Source organism: Sus scrofa, chromosome 8 (assembly GCF_054392235.1).
Source record: "Sus scrofa isolate SSC_HxYL_T2T_F1_AM1 chromosome 8, Sscrofa_HxYL_maternal_Yorkshire_Landrace_v2.0, whole genome shotgun sequence".
In the NCBI taxonomy this organism is placed as follows: Eukaryota; Metazoa; Chordata; class Mammalia; order Artiodactyla; family Suidae; genus Sus; species Sus scrofa.
In genome coordinates this window covers 108,910,138-108,915,501 of record NC_139390.1, presented here as the reverse complement: position 1 = coordinate 108,915,501, position 5,364 = coordinate 108,910,138, and the positions used below count along the sequence as shown (strand labels likewise).

The 5,364-nt window shown below is 38.8% G+C and overlaps 1 long non-coding RNA gene across 1 annotated transcript; it reads right to left on the bottom strand.

The window, feature by feature from the left end:
- Positions 1-611: 611 nt before the first annotated feature.
- LOC146400975 (uncharacterized) lies at positions 612-4,946 on the bottom strand. Its single transcript, XR_014813820.1, has 3 exons — positions 4,817-4,946; positions 3,894-3,986; positions 612-1,555 (listed from the first exon to the last, which is right to left on the bottom strand). It is a non-coding gene; the product is annotated as an uncharacterized LOC146400975 (long non-coding RNA).
- Between the last annotated feature and the right edge of the window lie 418 nt (positions 4,947-5,364).

Sequence of the window (5,364 nt, the reverse complement as noted above, 5' to 3'; positions counted from 1 at the left end):
ATAGAGGGCTGTACTGACTGAAATAAGTGTGTGATTTAAATCTTGCTCAAGATGAGAAGAAAGAGCTAGAGTTGGGGATAAAATCTGATGAACATAATAGCACTTTTAAATTTTTGAGGCAGTAGGTTAAAGACTATAAAAGTGGCAGTGAGCTGTATAAGATCTGAGAACTTTACCAGACAAGATCCAGTAAATAAATCATGCAAAAATAAGCAGACTCAAGGACTCAGAACCTGGATCCAGACCTCCAATGCTGGAGGTGGGCTGCAGTGTGCAGCTGTGCAGTACACGGACCCTAACACAGGAGCTTGGACTAAGTTCACCCCAGAGGATGGGCATGTCTCCAAAGCATTTGGTAAGAGAAAAACAGGTAGTACAGCAAAGAGACGGTATCCTTTCCCCAAGTTTTGTTGAGATATAACTGACATACAGCACTGTATTAGTTTAAGGTATATAGCATAATGGTTTGACATATATATTATGAAGTAACTGCCACAATAAGTTTAGTTAACATCCACTATCTCGTATAGAAACAAAAAAAAAAGAGAAAAAGAAAAAAATGTTTTTTGTTCCTTGTGAAGAAAACTCTTAGGATTTATTCTCTTAACAACTTTCTTTTTTAAAATTTTCTTTTTTTATTACTCAAATAAATTTATCACATCTGTAGTTGCATAATGATCATAACATCTAATTTCACAGGATTTCCATCCCACAGCCCAAGCACATCCCCTCACCTCCCAAACTGTCTCCTCCAGAGACCATAAGTTTTTCAATGTCTGTGCGTCAGGATTTATTCTGCAAAGAAGCAAAGAAGTTCAGTCTGTCCTTTTTTCAGATTCCACATGTCAGTGAAAGCATTTAATGTTGGTGCCTCATTGTATGGCTGACTTCACTTAGCATGATAATTTCTAGGTCCGTCCATGTTGCTGAAAATGCCATTATTTTTGTTGTTTTAAATGGCTGAGTGATATTCCATTGTGTATAAATACCACATCTTCTTGATCCACTCCTCTGTCGATGGGCATTCAGGTTGTTTCCATGTCTTGGCTATTGCAAATAGTGCTGCAACAAACATCAGAGTACATGTGTCTTTGTGAGTCATGGTTTTCTCTGTGTAGATGCCCAGGAGTAGGATCCCTGAATCAAATGGTAGTTCTGTTTTTAGTTTTCTGAGGAATCTCCATACAGTTTTCCACAGTGGTTGCACTAATTTACACTCCCACCAACAGTGTAATAGGGTTCCTTTTTCTCCACACCCTCTCCAGCATTTACTGTTTGTAGACTTTTTGATGATAGCCATCCCGGCCAGTGTAAGGCCAAAACTTCATAGCGGTTTTGATTTGCATTTCTCTAATAGTTAGTGATGTTTAACATTTTTTCATGTGTTTTTTGGCCATCTGTATGTCTTCTTTGGAGAACTGTCTATTTAGATCGTCTGCCCATTTTTTGATGGTGTTGTTTGGGGTTTTTTTGGTATTGAGCTGCAGAAGGTGTTTATAAATTTTGGAGGTTAATCCCTTGTCAGTTGCTTCATTTGCAAATATTTTCTCCCATTCTGTGGGTTGACGAAAGACATATTCTTTGAACACAGCACAAAGTATTAATTGCAGTTATCAATGAGATTAGTAATGATTTTTTCTCTTCTGTTAAATCCACATGTTATAATATTTCTACTATGAACATATATTAATCATGTAATGATATTTTTAACTCTTCTCTGAATTGATGATGAGAGTATTTTCATGTCATCTGTGGACTATAATAATTGGTATTTTTAATTCTAGTCCCATCCTTAGTTATAATTAAGGTGCACTGACATCAAAATTAAGGACTCACATATTCAAGACAAGAAAGAGACAGGTTAAATATGCAACATATTTTGTAAAACTATTCACATTAGAAAATAGGGTAAATGGCTATTTCAAAAGTAGAGTGTTGTACATTAAAATGCTAACAGTCGTTCATTCTGGTTGTTACTATTTTGAGTGACTTTCTTCTTTGCTTCCCTTTATTTTCTTATTTTTCAAAATATGCTACCCTTAAAATATTTTTAAAAGGAGGAGACAATGAAACATGATTGCTATTATAAAGTGCCATTATTCTATGGATTTCTGAAAATGCTAGAATAAACAGAGTGACCTGGGACAAGGGGGTTCACAGCCTGATCTTTTCCTGTAGGGTCCTCAACTACACATTAACTAGCTCAGAGGATAACACCTCATAGGAAATGCAACTCGATTCTAAACCTCTTGATTGCAGGGACCACATCTTGGACAATTTGTGTCCACCAAGTGTTTTGCATAGAGTAGGGGTGCAGGGGTTTTGGTGAAAGAAATAATGAAGATCCCCAGAGACCCTTACTCAGAAGTTCCAGGAGGAGTTCCCATCGTGGCGCAGTGGTTAACGAATCCGACTAGGAACCATGAGGTTGCGGGTTCGGTCCCTGCCCTTGCTCCGTGGGTTAACGATCCGGCGTTGCCGTGAGCTGTGGTGTAGGTTGCAGACGCAGCTCGGATCCCGCGTTGCTGTGGCTCTGGCGTAGGCCGGTGGCTACAGCTCCGATTCAACCCTAGCCTAGGAACCTCCATATGCCACGGGAACGGCCAAAGAAATAGCAAAAAAAAAAAAAAAAAAAAGAAGTTCCAGGAGACTGAGGGTCACCTGGATCTACCTTTACCAAAAGCACTATGTGCTCTTTCCTCCCCCCGGGTCTTTGACGCATCTCAGTTAACTAGAACAGGCATCCAGCTGACTGTAAGTCCCAGACCTCCACTCTGCCAATGTCTCCGTATATCTTTATCCCCTCAACCCAAGACTCTGACTATGAGAAGGCTCAGTCCTCTATCACCAATATATAATTGGGGCCTGTCTCACTCAGGGGCACTCCTCAAGCTTTTCCAAAGGGTAAACTTCTTCAAGTTCCAGAATGTAATCTCAACAATTTATAGATATAAACAACTACAGAAATACCATGATGTCCTGTTCTTCCTCCTACCACAAATATTTTTAGGATCAGGCTATTATGAGACATGTACATCTTCTAGACAGCCTAATAATATGGCACCTCTACAAAACTATGTTTCACAAATATTTATTCAACATGTTTTAGTGGTAGCAGGATTAGTGCCAGTAAGAAATGATTTTTGTTTCCTTAATTTCTTCTTGAGGGAACTGCCCATTTTAACAGGAATAAGAATTAATAGTCTTCTGAAAATAATAACCATTTTTTAATATAAAACAATGAACTTTTTGGCATCCTCTGTAAGAGATTGGACATGACCTCCAAGGAAAAGGTACAAATGGCATAAAAAAAATTCTGAAATAAAATGGCAAGACAGGAAAGAACCCAAATAAGAGGATTGCTGAGAAAGTAAATATTCAATAACATTTATGATTCATGTTGGGAGAAGAAAAGATTAACATAACATTACAAAAATTTGAGAATATGAGGGAAGGGAAAAATTTGAGACATGGTTTCCAAGCACAGAGAAAAATGATAAAGAAATGAAAACCAAGGAGAATAGAGAATTCTGCAAGATTCAACCTAAGAATGGTATTTTCCCTTCAGGAAGAAATCAAAACAATTGGGGGAAAAAATCAAACATAATTAAGCAATCATCAAATTTTAAAAAGAGTGTTGGGGTCTCAGATAAAAACAGTTCACCTCATTCCAGGGAGAGGCACATAAAAGAAATTCATAGGCATTCCTCTGCAGCTCAGTGGGTTAAGAATGTGGCATTGTCACTACTGTGGCTAGGGTCATTGCTGTAGCTGTTTCTCTGTTGACTATACCTTAAAATTAACTCTTGTAGAAAATAAGTACATGATGACGTTCATGGAGTTTATAAAGGGCCTTAATTGAACTTGGCTTCATTGTCCCTTTCCTTTAGTACCTTTTCTGTATCAAATAAGAACTTGGTCCCAATGCTGGAATATTTTCACTGTTTTCTCTCTCCCCCCAAGCTCACATTGCAGGTAGTATATACCTAAACAAATGAAATAGAAATACCAGAATAGTACATAACAGAGTGTTTCAATACTTATACAAAATTAATAACACAGAATGACAAAGCTTATTTTCAAAATTTAATTCAATTTCACAAAACCCTTTTCTTTTTGGAATAAATACACTGACTCCTCAGATATTTTTGTGCCAAAAATTCAGATCTATAAATTACGTCTAACATACCCAATGTGAAATATTCTGCTGCATTGACATTTTAAATATTGATATTTATATTAAATATTATTTTATACAGAACTTACAACAATATGGAATTTCAGGAGTCTGATTAAACCTGGTTGTGAAGCGAACTACAATAATCAGTATTTGATCAGAGAAGCAGATCCACTAAGGTCTATATGTAATAGGCATTTATTTAGGGGTGTTTATCCCTACCCAGTTATGAGACCTGATTAACCAGTCTGTGTCAGTCTATGTTTCTGTGTCTGGTGTCTGACGTTTACAGAGCAGACGGTTAGGAAGAGAAGATGGACACACAGTGGGAGAAGCAAAGACAAGCCAGAACCTGCTGTCAGAGTGTAGAATTTTAACATACTTATCATCTCCTAAGTTAGCTTCTCACTGTTCAAGGATTCTGGCAGAAAACTAGAGAAAAAGAACTCTGTACTTACAGTACAGCAAGGGGTATGAACACGATGTTTGTCTTGGTTCCCCCTGCCCCCCAAGTCCCATGGGGGCAATGCCGAGGGTCCCACATGAATGGTGCACATATGGTGATTTGGATGGCAGCTGAGAAACACCGAGTTAGGAAAGTTCACCAAAGTAAGTAAGTGTAGTAAGCAGTAAACAAACCTGTTCTTTGTCCCAGGTGGAGATATATAGCGGCTTGCTATATAGACGATCCTAAGAAATGTCCAGGTAAGAGGAAACTTGTGTTCTTGGTACACCTAGCAAAATCATCAATGGACACTCAGAACCCGTGGTGGACCTCCTTTCCCAGTACCTAGGAGGCTAAGCTTGAACCCGTATGGATGAACTAGAACCTGCCTCAGTCTCTCACCACCTCCAAGTCTCCAACTCTGATGATGGGTGTGTTCTGCAGAAGACATAGGTGCCCTTCCTCAAAAAGCTAACACAACTAGCCCAGGAGCTGGGGAGATTGAAGGAGGATGAGGCAGGTGCCTCAATGGTGCAAGCCCGGCTGCGGAACCCAGCTAACCACACGAGCCAAAGGATAAACAACAGCACACATGATCTACAAAGGCACTTCACGAAGCTTTAGAGCATAAAAAACAAGATCACTTCTGTTCCACTTCTGCCTGCTGAATCTTCTGCAAAATATCTCTTGTGACCCAGGCTAACCTGAACTACATAGGAAAGGGAATTCTGGAAAGCACAAT